Source organism: Chiloscyllium plagiosum, unplaced genomic scaffold (genome assembly GCF_037043375.1).
Source record: "Chiloscyllium plagiosum isolate Xiang-an unplaced genomic scaffold, Cpla_swu_hap1 HiC_scaffold_18, whole genome shotgun sequence".
Lineage (NCBI taxonomy): Eukaryota > Metazoa > Chordata > Chondrichthyes > Orectolobiformes > Hemiscylliidae > Chiloscyllium > Chiloscyllium plagiosum.
Genome location: NW_028270156.1, coordinates 31,866,618 through 31,883,045, shown reverse-complemented (window position 1 = coordinate 31,883,045; position 16,428 = coordinate 31,866,618). Strand labels below are relative to the sequence as shown.

Below are 16,428 nucleotides of genomic sequence, written 5' to 3'. Positions count from 1 at the left end.
CAGACTGCCCTTTGAAAGTGAGAAGGAAACCAGCTCACAAAACCAGAAAGCACAATACAACTCTGTCCCCACCCTCCCCCATGGCAGCCACTGGAGACTCACAAGTTTACAGTGTCCATTTAAGGACTCAAGTTTTCAGGAGTGAAGGTGAGAGTTTCAGTTCAGCGGCTCGTTGTGATTGTCACATTGGGAGAGGGACAGAGAGAAGCAGAGAAACTTGCCGTGTGTCTCCCCTCACCGCCCAGTCTCAGGGAAACCAGGCTGACACAGTGTCCTGGCAGCACTTTCCATGGAAGTTCGCCTCACAAGGAATTTCCAGAATAAAAACGAGGGTTCACGTCCGGCTGAGGGAGGAGAGGCATGAGGAGGGGCCGAGGCAGGAGGCGGCGCTGCTGAGAGGGAATGTCACATCCCAGCCCCAGACTGTACTGTCTGCAATCTCACATCCCCAGCGAGCCTGCATCAGCTGAAGGTAGGAAGGGGTAACCTTGTTTTCTAAAAAAAAGAAAAAAAAATTGGAGAGGAAATGCCTGAAGCTGGCGACGACTTTCCAAACAGGGATTTGGGTGCTAGTTCAGGGCGAGACGGGGGATGGATGTGGGGGATAGTTATTTAGCAGCAACCCCAGGACGGTGAGCTCGTCCCACAGCACAACATGTTTTGCAAAATCAGGTAGTCTTAGTGAGGAGAGAAATTGAGATTATATTTTAAACCTGTGCCCTCTCATTGCGACATATCCTCGAACTTGTATCCCAGCAAGGGTTTAGAAGTATGGACAAATTCACGAGGAAGAAAGTCACGAGAGCAATATTTTTCAAGTTCTAGGTTTCTGTTTGTGTGTGTGTGTGTGTGGGGGTGGGGGGGGGGGCTGCTGCAGTCAAATGTTGACTGTAAAGGAAAACACTTAAAAGGTCCCGTCCTTCAGCTCTCTGGCAGTGTTTTGCAGCAGTGATGTTAGTTGTGTAACAGAGCTGAAGTTCCCAGTGTGAGGAGGGAACAGCCTCTCTCCCCCCCCCCCCCCCCCAGTGAATTAGTGAGGCTCCAGACTCCAACCACTGGAGCACCTCATCCAGACTGACCCACCCACTATATTACTTTGTCTTTTGGAGGAGTTCTCTCAGCAGAACAGTAAAGAACCATATTATTTCACAGAGAAGCTATTGGCCATTTAGCTCTGAACCACTGGAAGAAGCAGCTTATTTGTTCTGATGACATTGCTGTGGGTGTGAGCCTTAGCTGGGTGAGATGATAACAGCCCTGATGAAGGGCTTTTGCCCAAAACATTGATTCCTCTGCTCCCCGGACACTACCTAACCTGTTGTGTTTTTCTAGCACCACACTCAACTCTAATCTCCAGCTTCTGCAGTCCTCACTTTCACCCTCAGATAGCAACAGTTTAAAGGGTGGGCAAGCTGAGAGGTCTCAAGGCCATTTTCCAGTTTAGCAAGTTTACAGGCCAATGAGGAAGTAAGTGTTACTGGATCAGTTTCTAACAAATGAGATGGGTTCAAACAACAAAGAACATTACAGCACAGAAACAGGCCCTTCAGCCCTCCAAGCCTGTGCCGATCCAGATCCTCTATCCAAAACTGTTACCTATTTTCTAAGGACCTATATCCCTCTGTTCCCTGCCCTTTCATGAATCTGTCTAGATACATCTCAAATAACGTTATCATGCCCATCTCTACCACCTCCGCTGGCAATGCATTCCAGGCACCCACCAGCCTTTGCGAAAAGAACTTTCCACGCATATCTCCCCTAAACCTTTCACCTCCCACCTTGAACTCGTGACTCCTAGTAATTGAGTCCACCACTCTGGGGAAAGTGCTTCTTGCTATCCACCCTGTCTATACCCTCTCATGATTTTGTAGACCTCAATCAGCTCCCTGTCAACCTCCGTCATTCTAATGAAAATAATCCTAATCTACTCAATCTCTCTTCATAGCTAGCACCCTCCATACCAGTCAACATCATGGTAAAACTCCTCTGCACCCTCTCCAAAGCATTCAAATCCTTTTGATAATGTGGCAACCAGAACTGTACGCAGTATTCCAAATGTGGCCAGACCAAAGTTGTATACAACTGTAACATGACCTGCTAACTCTTGTACTCAATACCCTGCCCAATGAAGGAAAGTATGCCGTATGCCCTCTTGACCACTATTGACCTGCATTACCACCTTCACGGGACAATGGATCTGAACACACCAATCTCTCTGTACATCAATTTTTCCCAGGACTTTTCCATTTACTATATAGTTCGCTCTTGAATTGGATCTTCCAAAATGTATCACCTCACATTTGCCCGGAATGAACTCCAGCTGCCATTTCTCCACCCAATTCTCCAAGCTACCTATATTTGGAATTCTGTGACTCTCCCCTTCGTTATCTGCTACTCCACCAATCTTAGTGTCATATGCAAACTTACTCATCAGACCACCTATACCTTCCTCCAGATCATTTATATATAATCACAAACAACAGTGGGCCCAGCACGGATCCCTGTGGAACACCATTGGTCACAAGTCTATATTTTGAGAAACTCCCTTCTACCACTACTCTCTGTCTCCTGTTGCCCAGCCAGTTCTCTGTCCATCTAGCTAGTACACTCTGAACCCCATACGACCTTACGTTCTCCATCAGCCTAATATGGGGAACCTGATCAAATGCCTTAATGAAGTCCATGTCTATGACATTTACAGCCCGTCCCTCATCAAAAAACTTTGTCACTTCCTGAGAAAGGTCTATTAAGTTGGTAATGCATGACCTTCCCTGCACATAACCATGCTGTCTATCGCTGATAGGCCCATTTTCTTCCAAATGGGAATAGATCTTATCCCTCAATATCTTCTCCAGCAGCTTCCCTACCACTGGTCTATAATTACCTGGATTATCCCTGCTATCCTCCTTAAACAAGGGGACAACATTAGCAATTCTCCAGTGTTCCGGGTCCTCCCCCATTTTTAAGGATGCTGCAAAAATATCTGTTAAGACCCCATCTATTTTTTCTCTCTCACTTCCCTCAGTAACCTGCGATAAATCTCATCCATACCTGGGGACTTGCCCACCTTAATGCCTTTTACAATACCCAACACTTCCTCCCTCCTCATGCCAACTTGCCTAGAGTAATCAAAGATCTATCCCTAACCTCAACATCCATCATGTCTCTCTCCTCAGTGAATACCGATGCAAAGTACTCATTAAGAATCTCACCCATTTTCTCTGACTCCACCCATAACTTTCATCCTTTGTCCCTGAGTGGGCTAACCCTTCCTCTAGTTACCCTCTTGCTCCTTATATATGAATAAAAGGCTTTGGGATTTTCCTTAACCCTGTTTGCTAAAGATATTTCATTACCCCTTTGAGTCCTCTTAATTCCACATTTCAGGTTGGTCCAACTTTCCCGATTATTCTTCCAAAGCTTCATCTGTTTTCAGTCACTTAGACCTTATATATGCTTCCCTTTACTTCTTAGCTAGTCTCACAATCTTATCTGTCATCCATAGTTCCCTCATCTTGCCATTTCTATCCCTCATTTTCACAGGGACATATCTCTCCTGAACTCTAATCAACCTTTCTTTGAAAGCCTCCCACATATCGAATGTGGATTTCCCTTCAAACAGCTGCTCCCGATCCACATTCCCCAGCTCCTGCTGAAGTTTGGTATAGTTGGCCTTCCCCCAATTTAGCATCTTCCTTAGGATCACGTTCGTCTTTGTCAATGAGTATTATAAAACTTATGGAATTGTGATTACTATTCCCAAAATAATCCCCTACTGAAACTTCACCCACCTGGCCGGGCTCATTTCCCAACACCATGTCCAGTATGGCCCCTTCCCAAATTGGACTATTTACATACTGCTCAAGAAAACCCTCTTGGATGCTCCTTACAAATTCTGCTCCATCCAGACCTCTAACACTAAGTGAGTCCCAGTCAATGTTGGGAAAATTAAAACCTCCTATCACCATCGCCCTGTTGCTCCTGCATCTTTCCATGATCTGATTACATATTTGTCCCTCTATCTCAAGCTTGCTGTTGGGAGGCCTGTAGTACAGCCCCAACATTGTTATCGCACTCCTCCTATTTCTGAGTTCTGCCCATATTGCCTCACTGTTTGGATCTTCCATAGTGCCCTCCTTCAGCACAGCTGTGATATCTTCTTTGACCAGTACCACAACTCCTACACTCCTTTTACCTCTCCCTCTATCCCACCTGAAGCATCGATATCCTGGGATATTAAGTTGCCAATCATGCCCTTCCCTCAACCAAATCTCAATAATAGCAATAGCATCATACTCCCGGGTATTAATCCAAGCCCTAAGTTCACCTGCCGTACCCACTACACTTCTCGCATTAAAACAAAAGCACCTCACACTACCAGTCCCTCTGCATTCATCTTCTGCTCCCTGCCTACTCTTTCCCCTTAGTCACACTGACTTCATTATCTCGTTTTCCTTCCAGGCTTTAGTTATTATCTCCGTCCTATCCATTAACCTCCTCATTTGGTTCCCATCCCCCTGCCACATTAGTTTAAACTCTCCCAACAGTGTTTGTAAAAGCACCCCAAGAACATTGGATCCAGTCCAGGTGTAGACCGTCCAATTTGTAATAGTCTCACCTCCTCCAGCCCCGGTCCCAATGGCCCAAAAACCTGAACCCCCTCCCTCCTGCACCATCTCTCAAGCCATGCAATTATCCTGCTTATTCTATCATTCCTACTCTGACTAGCACGTAGCACTGGTAGCAATCCTGAGATCACTACCTCTGAGGTCCTACCTTTTGACTTGGTTCCTAACTTCCTAAATTCTATTTGTAGGACCTCATCCCATTTTTGGCCTATGTGCACCATGACAACTGACTGTTCACCCTCCCCCTTCAGAACGCTCTGCAGCCGATCTGAGACAGCCCTGACCCGTGCATCTGGGAGGCAAAATACCATTCGGGAGTCTCGTTTTCGACCACAGAACTGCCTATCTGTTCCCCTTACAATTGAATCCCCTATGACTATAGCCCTTCCACTTTTTTTCCAGCCCTCTGTATAGCAGAGCCAGCCATGGGGCTATGAACTGGGTACTGTTGCCTTCCCCTGGTGAGCCATCTCCCCCAACAGTATCCAAAACGGTATACTTGTTTGGGAAGGAGATGACCACCAGGGACACCTGCACAGCCTTCCTGCTCTTTCTTTGCCTTTCACTAAACATGCTATCCAAAACCCTCTCAACATATCGGATGCTCCGCAGCTCCAGAGCCGTCATGTGGTCTAACCAGCTGCAGCTGGACACACTTCCTGCAGGTGAAGGAGTCAGAGACATCCGCCGTGTCCCTGGGCTCCCACATTGACCAAGAGGAGCATAACATGGGTCTGAGATCTCCTGCCATTTTTAATCTAGGCTTATCTCAGTCCAACTACAATATCAAATAATGGATAAAAGAGAAAGGAAAGAAAGAAAAATTTTTACCAAACGCATGATAAAAAAATAGAAAAGCCTCCTCTATCAACACACCACTGAGTCTTTCCTACTTTGGTTAGAGGGGGTGGGTGCATGATGCTACACGTGTAGTATCTCGGGTTCAGCTGGTGCCCAAATATGTCAGTTTGCTCACCTTCCCAGAATGCAGTTTGACAGCTCCCACTCAGCTCCTCGCTCTCACTGCGCCCGCTGCTGTTGCAAAATGAAGGCTGCTGACTCTCGACTTTAGTCCTTTTCAAGGGAAATTTACCTTCCCAGCAGCCTCCTGATCCTTGCTCTCATCACTCCCACTGCTGCAAAACGAAGGCCGCTGACTCTCAAGGTGAAAAAATAGAAAAACCTTATCTCATCAACACACCACAGAATGTTTTTTTCTTTGGTTAGAGGAGGAGGGTAGGTGGGAGACGTGGTGTCAATAAGGGAATATTTGGGGATTTTAGTATCTGACAGCTTAGGATAGCTATCGAATGGAACAAGGGGCAGTCTGGAGTAAAAATGTCCAATTGGAAGAGCAGCTGTTTCTGATTAAAATAAATGTGCCTTGAGTGAAGGAGAATGGAAGATGAGCAGACTGACATGTCGGTAAATAATAGACTGCCTTTATAACGGAGGTGGTTCCAATATGGTCAAGAGCCTTCTAACTTGGTGGAAAGGGAATGCAATGGAAAAGTCCTTGAATGACAAAAAACAGTAAAATGACACATAAGGCAGGTGTTAAATGATAATACAAGTGAAGATTAGGCTGGAAATAGAACATGCCATGGGAAACTGAGAACAAAATAACAGCAAAAGCAGTAGGAGAGTGCAGTAACAACCAGCATTGAGTACATCCAAAAGTTCTTTATACATAGAGGTGCGTTGAGGCCAATTAATGATTTAAAAAAAAGGGTGAAGGCAGGGTAATGGTTAAGAAACAAAATGAATAATTTACTGCCTTTACCAGGGAAGATGATGTTTTGAAGTCAGAGTGAAAAAGGTCATTGACACTTTGAGTGGACTAAAGATCACTAATGAGGAAGTAATTAGCTCTTGTTAAAGTTGGTAAGTTGCTTGCACCTTCTCAGATGCATCAAGGATAATGAGCATGGTATTGGTAGAACATGGGGAGGTGCTGGCCATAATCTTCTGAACGTTCTTTGACATTGATGATACCAGAAAATAGGAGATTTGCAAATGGTTACCCCATTGCTCAAGAAAGGATCACCAGTTTAACCTCAGTGGTGAGAAAGCTTCTTGAAACATTAACACAGAAAGAAAATTAGCAGTTACTTGGGCGTGTATGGATTTGTTAAGGAAAGTCGATCTGAATTTAACAGGAAGTAAATATTAGGTCAGTTTATTTGATTAGAGTCGTGAAGGTAGTTAATGAAGTGCATGAGGGCTTCCAAAATGTGGTGTTACATAACAACCTTCTCAGTAAATTTGAGATAAAATGGAGAAAGGCAGCATGGATACTAAATTGATGAGTGACAGAAAAAATTGCAGTGAATCATCGTATTTTGGACTGGAGGGAAGTATTCACTGGGTTTCCAGTGATTGGTGTGAGGATCCCTACTTTTCTTGATATCTAGGAATGACTTACACTTGGGGATGTAGGACACAGTTTCAAAATTTGCAGAAGTCTGAATATTTCCTTTATTGGTCAGAGTATAAGGGTTGGGAGGCCCTGTTGCGGCTGTACAGGATGTTGATGAGACTGTTTTGGAATATGGTGTGCAATTCTGGTCTCCTTCCTATCGGAAAGATGTTGTGAAATTTGAAAGGGTTCAGAAAAGAGTTACAAGGATGTTGCTAGGGTTGGAGGATTTGAGCTACAGTGAGAGCCTGAGTAGGCTGGGGCTGTTTTTCCTGGAGCGTTGGAGGTTGAGGGGTGACCTTATTGAGGCTTAAAAAATCATGAGGAACATGGATAGGATAAATAGACAAGGTCTTTTCCCTGGGGTCAAGGGTGAGAGGGGTAAAATGTAAAATGGACTAAAAGGGCAACTTTTTCACACAGAGGGTGGTACGTGTATGGAATGAGCTGCCAGAGGAAGTGGTGGAGGTTGGTAAAATTGCAACATTGAAAAGGCATCTGGATGGGTATATGAATAGGAAGGGTTGGAGAGATATGAGCCAGGTGCTGACAAATGGGATAGATTGGGTTGGGATATCTGGTCGGCATGGATGAGTTGGACCGAAGGGTCTGTTTCCGTGCGGTACATCTCTATGACACTATTTGTAAATACTATTGAGTGGACGGTAGTGATAAGCACCCAGATGGTATAAACAGGCTAGTGGAATGGATGGAATGACAGTCAGGAGTGTGGTGTTGGAAAAACACAGCAGATCAGGCAGCATCCAAGGAGCAGAAAAATCGACATTTCAGGCAAAAGCCCTTCATCAGGATGGAATGATTTATGAAACTTAATATCATACTCCTGAAGTGATGCATTTTGGTAGGAAAATCTCTGTAAGCACATTAATATCTTCCTATGTTTGAGCAAAGATAACACAAAGCACTGAGCTTGGAAGTCTGGATTAGAGTGGTGCTAGAAAAGCACAGCAGGTCGAGCAGCATCCAGAGAGCAGGACAATCGACATTTCAGGCAAAAGCCCTTCATCAGGAATGAGCTTGGACATGGCAGGCTTGCTGACGAATGCAAGGTGTTTATTCAATTCCTCTGCTAATTCCTGGTTTCCTTTAATTATTTCCCCAGCCTCATTCCCTGAGGAGCAAATGTTGACTTCAGCTTTCCTCTTCCTTTTTATATATTTAAAGAAGCACTTGCTGTCTGTCTTGAAATTGTTTGCAAGTTTATCCTCAAAAGTTTGTTTTATCGCTTTTTTTGTGGTTGTCTTTTGACATCTTCCCAATCCTCTAGCATACTACTGATCGCTGTCACATTGTATGATTTTTCCCTTCAATTTGATGCTCTGCTTAACTGCCCTGGTTAATTGTGGTTGGTTTATCCCTTCCTTGAATCCTTCTTCCTCACTGAAATATGTCTTTGGTGTGAGCTGTGCACCATTTCCTTACACCTCTGCCACTGCTCCTCAACCATCTTTGCGGCTGATTTCCTCGAATTCCAGGAGCAGCAATTACTGTTTTATATGCTGTGGCATTGTTTTGGAACTTTGGGAGAGAAAAGATCAAGACAATGGCACTTTGAGAAGGAGGAAGACAGACAAAAGGCAGCAACCAGGTGGTCAGAGAGAGAAACCTACATTGCTGTCTGACACAGCAGTGAATCTGCACAGTTACTATAGCCTTTGCTGTTTGGGTTCAAGTATCTCTGGACATTGGAGTGTGTCTGGGAAAAATGAACAAACAGCAAAATTCCCAGCTGACCTTAGACAAACCTGTGTAGGAGATCTTACAATACTAGAGCAGTTAAGTGCATAGTTTTTAAGTGTAACCTTGCTGTAAATCTACAATAGTGAGTAGCGTGAGCTCTTTCTTGATTATATGTTTTATTGAGATGTGTCCCTTGAATAAATTTGACCACAAGTACTAGTTTAGCCTGGAGCAGTGTTTTTAGAGCTGTAAGATGGGTTATTTTCTGGGTCTGTAGATTGTGAAGGAGCAACGATAGAGAGTGATATGCTGTTCCTGTCGGATGTGGGAGATTAGGGAGAGTTTCCATGTTACTGATGATTATGTGTGCAGGAAGTGTGTTTGGTTGTGCACGCTATCAGATCGCATGGATTGGTTGGGCCAGCAGTTAGAGCCAATGAGGAATTTACAGGAGCTGGGGGTGGTGGTGTGTGATGGATGATAGGAAGGAAGAAAAACCGCAGATACAGTCAGATAGATGGGTTTACTCCAGGAAAGGTAGATGGGTTAGGGAGGTAGTGCAGGAGTCTCCTGTAACTATCCCCACCTCAAACAAATATGCTGTTTTGGAAAACATAGGGGGTGATGGACTCATTCGGGATTGTACACAAACAGTTTCTGGTATCAAGACAGGCTGTAATGTAATGAGGGGTCCATCAGGTTCCAAGCAATTAATTGTGATAGGCGACTGTCTAGTCAGAGACACAGGCCGACGTCTCTGCGGCAAGTAGCGAAAAATCAGAATTGTGTGTTACCTCCCTGGTGCCACGATCAAGGATGTCTCAGAGAGGCTGCAAAATATTCTCAAATGGGAGAGAGACCAGCAGGACGTCATTGTACATATTGGAACTAACAACATAGGAAGGGAGAATATAGAAAGTTAGCCTAGAATTTAAAAAGGAGGTCCTCGAGAATAGTAATATATGGATTACTCCTGGTGCTTTGAGCTGGTGAGGTCAGGAATAGGAGGATAGAGCAGATGAATGCATGACTGAGGAGCTGGTGTTTAGGAGAAAGAGTCATATTTTTGGATCATTGAAATCTCTTCTCGGGTAGGAGTGACCTGTACAAGAAGGATGGATTGCACCTAAATTGGAAGGGGACTAATATACCGGCAGGCAGATTTGTGAGAGTTGCTCGGGAGGATTTAAACTAGTGAGGTGGGTGGGTCCCAGGGAGATATTGAGGAAAGAGATCAATCTGAGACTGATAAAGTTGGGAAAAGGAGCAGTTAAACAGTTAGGGCAAGCTGGGACAAAGCAGAGAACAAGGTAGGACTGATAAATTAAACTGCATTGATTCAATGCAAGAGACCTAACAGGGAAGGCAGATGAACTCTGGGCATGGTTAGGAACATGGGACTGGGATATCATAGCAATTACAGAAACATGGCTCAGGGATGAACAGGACTGGCAGCTTAATGTTCCAGGATACAAATGCTATAGAAAGGATAGAAAGGGAGACGAGAGGAGGGGGAATGGAGTTTTTGATAAGGAATAGCATGACAGCTGTACTTGGGAAGATATTTCTGGGAATACATCCAGGGAAGTTATTTGAGTGGAACTGAGAAATAGGAAAGGGATGATCACCTTATTGGAATTGTATTATAGACCCCCTAATAGTTAGTGGGAAATTGAGAAAAAAATTTATAAGATCTCAGCTATCTGTAAGAATAATAGGATGGTTATGGTAGGGGATTTTGACTTTCCAAAAGTATACTGGGACTGCCATAGTGTTAAGAGTTTAAACGGAGAAGCATTTGTTAAGTGTGTGCAAGAAAACTTTCTGATTTAGTATGTGGATGTACCAACTAGAGAAGGTGCAAATCCTGACCTACACTTGGCAAATAAGGCAGGGCAGGTGACTGAGTTGTCAGTGAGGGAGCACTTTGGGGCGAGCAACCATAATTCTATTAATTTTAAAATAGTGATGGGAAAGGATAGACTGGATCTAAAAGTTGAAGTTCAAATTTAGAGGAAGGCCAATTTTGACAGTTTTAGGCAAGAACTTTCAAAAGCTGATTGGGCACAGATGTTCGCAGGTAAAGGGACGGCTGGAAAATGGGAAGCCTTTGAAAATGAGATAACGAGAGTCCAGGGACAGTATATTCCTATTAGGTTGAAAGGAAAGGCTGGTAGGTGTAGGGAATGCTGGATGACTAAAGCAATTGAGGGTTTGGTTAAGAAAAGAAAAGAAGCATATATCCGATATGTACAGGATAGATTGAGCGAATCCTTAGAAGAATATAAAGGCAGTGGGTATATACTTAAGTGGGAAATCAGGAGGGCAGAAAGGGGACATGAGATAGCTTTGGTAAATAGATTTAAGGAGAATCCAAAGTGATTCTATAAATACATTAAGGACAAAGGGTAACTAGGGAGAGAATAGGGCCCCTCAAAGATCAGTAAGGCTGCCTACGCATGGAGCCGCAGGAGATGGGGGAGATACTAAGCAAGTATTTTGCATCAGTATTTACTGTGGAGAAGGACATGGAAAATATAGAATCTGGGGAAATAGATGGTGACATTTTGAAAAATGTCCATAGACCATAGAACATAGAAAAGTACAGCTCAGAAAGATGTTGTGCCGAGATTTAATCCTAATGTAAAATATAGTAACTTAACCTACTCACCCCTCACTCACTGCTATCCATGTGCATGTCCAGTAGTTGCTTAAATGTCCCTAATGACTCTGCTTCCACCACCACCACTGGCAACATATTCCATGCATTCACAACTCTCTGCACAAAGAACCTTCCTCGGACGTCTCCTTTATACCTTCCTCCTAATATCTTCAAACTATGACTTCTCGTACCAGTTAATCCTGCCCTGGAGAAAAGTCTCTGGCTATTGACTCTATCCATTCCACTCATTATTTTGTACACCTCGATCAGGTCTTCTCTCTTCCTCCTTCTCTCCAGAGAGAAAAATCTGAGCTTATTCAACCTTTCTTCATAAGGCAAACCCTCCAGTCCAGACAGCATCCTGGTAAACCTTCTTTGCACCCTCTCCAAAGCCTCTGTATCTTTCCTATAGTAGGGTGACCAGAACTGAACACAATATTCCAAGTGTGGTCTCAACAGGAACTTGTAAAGCTGCAGCAAAACCTCGTGGCTCTTAAACTCCATCCCACTGTTAATGAAAGCCAAAACACCATAAGCTTTCTTAACAACCACTTGGGTGGCAACTTTGAGGGATCTATGTACTTGAACACCAAGATCCCTCTGTTCTCCACTCTGCCAAGAATCCTGTCCTTAATCCTATCTTCAGCATTTGAGTTCGGCCTTCCAAAATGCATCACTGCACATTTATCCAGGTTGAACTCCATCTGCCATTTTTCAGCCCAGCTCTGCATCCTGTCTATGTCGCACTGCAGCCTGCAGTGGCCCTCAATCCTATTGCTGACACCTCCAACCATTGTGTCATCTGCAAATTTACTAACCTACCCCTCAACCTCCTCATCCAAGTCAACTGCAAAGAGCAGAGGCCCAAGAACAGAGCCCTGTGGGACCCCACTCAACACTGACCTCCAGGCAGAATACTTTCCATCTACAACCACTCTCTGCCTTCTGTCAGCCAGCCATATTACAGGGGAAGTGGTGCTGGATGTCTTGAAGTGCATAAAAGTGGATAAATCCCCAGGACCTGATCAGGTGTACCCTAGAACTCTGTGGGAGGCTACGGAATTGATGGCTGGGCCCCTTGCTGGAATACTTGTTTCATCAATAGTCACGGGTGAGATGCCAGAAGACTGGAGGTTGGCTAACGTGGTGCCACTGTTTAAGGAAGGTGGTAAGGAAAATCTAGGAAACTATAGACTGGTGAGCCTGACATTGGTGATGGGCATGTTGTTGGAGGGAATCCTGAGAGATAGGATTTACATGCATTTGGAAAAGCCAAGGACTGATTAGGGATAGTCAACATGGCTTTGTGAGTGGGAAATCATGTCTCACTACTTGATTGAGTTTTTTGAAGAAGTAACAAAGAGGATTGATGAGGGCAGAAAGTGGATCTGATCTATGTGGACTTAAGTAAGGTGTTCAACAAGGTTCCTCATGGTAGACTGGTTAACAAGGTTAGCTCTCGTGGAATACAGGGACAACTAGCCATTTGGATACAGAACTGGCTCAAAGCTAGAAGACAGAGGGTGGTGGTAGAGTGTTGCTTTTCAGACTGGAGGCCAATGATCAGTGGTATGCCGCAAGGATCAGTGCTGGGCCCACTACTTTTTGTCATTTATATAAATAATTTGGATGTGTACATAGGAGGTATAGTTAGTAAGTTGGAGATGTAGTGGACAGCAAAGAAGGTTACCTCCTAGTACAATGTGATCAGATGGGCCAAAGGGCTGAAGATTGGCAGGTGGAGTTTACACATTAGTTAGGCCAGTTTTGAAATATTGTGTGCAATTTTGGTCTCCCACCTATTTGAAGGATGTTGTGAAACTTGAAAGGGTTCAGAAAAGATTTGCAACAATGTTGCCAGGATTAGATGGTTTGAGCTTTAGAGAGAAGCTGAGTGGGCAGGGTCTGTTTTCCCTGGAGCGTCAGAGGCTGAGGGGTGACCTTATTAAGGTTTATAAAATCATGAGGGGCATGGATAGGGTAAATAGACAAGGTCTTTTCCCTGAGGTGGGGGAATCCAGAACTAGAGGGCATAGGTTTAAGGTGAGAGGGGAAAGATTTAAAAAGGACTTAATGGGCAACTTTTTCACACGGAGGGTAGGGCACGTATGGAATGAGCTGCCAGAGGAAGTGGCAGAGGCTGGTACAATTGCAACATTTAAAAGGCATCTGGATGGGTATATGAATAGGAAGGGTTTGGAGGGATATGGACCAAGTGCTGGCAAATAGGACTAGATTGGGTTGGGCTATCTGGTCAGCTGGATGAGTTGGATCGAACGGTCTGTTTCCATGTTGTACATCTCTATGACTATGACTTACTTAAGCTTAGTGCATGGTTTTCAACCCATGATCCTCCCTCTCAAACTGAATGCTAAACTTTACCACATTGCACTCACTGTTTCCCAGGGGATCTTTTATACTGACATCATTTATTAAACCTGCCTCATTACACATCACTGTATCCAAAATAGCCTGACCCCTCTTTGGACCCACCACATATTGTTCTAGGAAACTGTTCCAAATACAGATAATAAGTGGTTAGGATTATTGAGATTTTACCTGGTTGTATTGTATAGCTGATGATAGCACAGTCATTAATAAGAGCATGATTACAGCCTTCACCTACTGTTAACAGAAACGCATTAAATGCCACGTCTCCATCAGCCGGATCAATTTCTTTGTATGTACTTACTCTATTCATGGAGTCATAGAGTCGTAGAGTCACAGAGATGTACAGCACAGAAACAGACCCTTTGGTCCAACTCGTCCATGCCGACCAGGCATCCCAACTCAATCTAGTCCCACCTGCCAGCACCCACCCCGTATCCCTCCAAACCCTTCCTATTCATATACCCATCCAAATGCCTTTTAAATGTTGCAATTGTACCAGCCTCCACCACTTCCTCTGGCAGCTCATTCCGTACACGTACCACCCTCTATGTGAAAATGTTGCCCCATAGGTCTCTTTTATATCTTTCCTCTCTCACCCTAAACCTATGCCCTCTGGTTCTCGATGCCCTGACCCCAGGGAAAAGACTTTGTCTATTTACTCTATCCATGCCCCTCATGATTTTATAATCCTTCATAAGGTCATCCCTCAGCCTCCGACACTCCAGGGAAAACAGCCCCAGCCTATTCAACCTCTCCCTATAGCTCAAATCCTCCAACCCTGGCAACATCCTTGTAAATCTTTTTTTGAACCACTTCAAGTTTCACAGCATCTTTCCGATAGGAAGGAGACCAGAATTGCATGCAGTATTCCAAAAGTGGCCTTATCAATATCCTGTACAGCCGCAACATGACCCCCCAACTCCTGTACTCAATACTCTGACCAATAAAGGGAAGCATACCAAAAGCTTTCTTCACTATCCTATCTCCCTGCGACTCCACTTTCAAGGAGATCTGTACCTGCACACCAAGGTCTCTTTATTCAGCAACATTCCCTAGGACCTTACCATTAGGCATAAGTCCGAAAATTTGCTTTCCCAAAACGCAGCATCTCACATTTATCTAAATTAAACTCCATCTGCCACTTCTCAGCCCATTGGCACATCTGATCAAGATCCCGTTATAATCTGAGGTAACCTTCTTCGCTGTTCACAACACCTCCAATTTTGATGTCATTAGATTAGATTACTTACAGTGTGGAAACAGGCCCTTCGGCCCAACAAGTCCACACCGACCCGCTGAAGCGCAACCCACCCAGACCCATTCCCCTACATTTACCCCTTCACCGAACACTACGGGCAATTTAGCATGGCCAATTCACCTAACCTGCATGTTTTTGGACTGTGGGAGGAAACCGGAGCACCCGGAGGAAACCCACGCAGACGTGGGGAGAATGTGCAAACTCCACATAGTCAGTCGCCTGAGGCGGAAATTGAACCTGGGTCTCTGGCGCTGTGAGGCAGCACTGTGCCACACTGCAAACTTACAAACTATACCTCTTATGCTCACATCCAAATCATTTATATAAATGATGAAAAGTAGTGGACCCAGCATCGATCCTTGTGGCAGTTCACTGGTCACAGGCCTCCAGTCTGAAAAACAACCTTCTACCACCACCCTCTGTCTTCTACCTTTTGAGCCACCCATCCTGATCTGGGGAAAATCGAGGAGGTTAAGTAAATAACAACTCCACAGAGTAAAGAGGGTCTAAGATATTGCCTCATTTTAAAATTTCCTCTCATTGTATCTTCCCAACTTTGAGAAGACAGTATCTCTGCTGGGACATTTGTTCAAGGATGATGTCCCATAATTGTGTCAAGGTGACCACCAATATGTATTCAATTATCTCTAGCAGGATTTGTCAATAAAACCTTGCTCACTGAAACTGTCCACCACTATTACTCAGTAGCAGCACTGTGCACCATCCACATGATGCACTGCAGAAATTCACCAAGTCTTCTTCAACAGTACCTTCCAAACCTACAACCCCTACCATCTAGAAGCACAAGGGCAGCAGATTCCCTTCAAGCAACTCACCATCTTGACTTGGAAATGTGTCTCCTTTCCTTCACTGTCGCTGAGTCAATATCCTGGAAAACTCTCCCTAATGGCATTGTGAGTCTACATACAGCAGGTGGATTTCAGGGTTCAGCTTAGCACCACTTTCTCAAGGGCAACTAGGGATGGGCAATAATTGCTGGTCCAGCAATGCCCATGTCCCAGGACTGAACGATACATCTACCACCCCAAAAAAGACATGGTTTGTGAATTGGATGCTTTACAAAAAGACTCAGTGGAGTGTCCTTTCTGAGACAGAGAACCTACTGCTCTTGGTTTGAAGCCTCTGAAGCACAATCTGATATTCCAATTTTGAGCACAAGACATTATCTGTAGTATTTGGCATCATGTAATCTCAAATAATGGCAAGAAATGCACTAGGTACCAGCATGGCTACTTCTAACAAGCTGCACAGATTACCTAGCTCTCACAAATATGAAGACATTCCACTTGATCTACACTTGTTCTTGAATACAAAGTTGTAGACATTCTCAAATTTGGAGTTGACCAAA

The 16,428-nt window shown here is 44.3% G+C and overlaps 1 protein-coding gene across 1 annotated transcript in view; it reads left to right on the top strand.

The window, feature by feature from the left end:
- The first annotated feature begins 348 nt into the window (after nucleotides 1-348).
- Nucleotides 349-16,428, top strand: part of LOC122557725 (alpha-1,6-mannosyl-glycoprotein 4-beta-N-acetylglucosaminyltransferase-like) — a 41,531-nt gene continuing 25,451 nt past the window's right edge. Inside the window, exon 1 of the mRNA XM_087996405.1 lies at nucleotides 349-472. The gene's annotated coding sequence lies outside the window, so the exon portion shown is untranslated. The remainder of the gene's footprint in view (nucleotides 473-16,428) is intronic.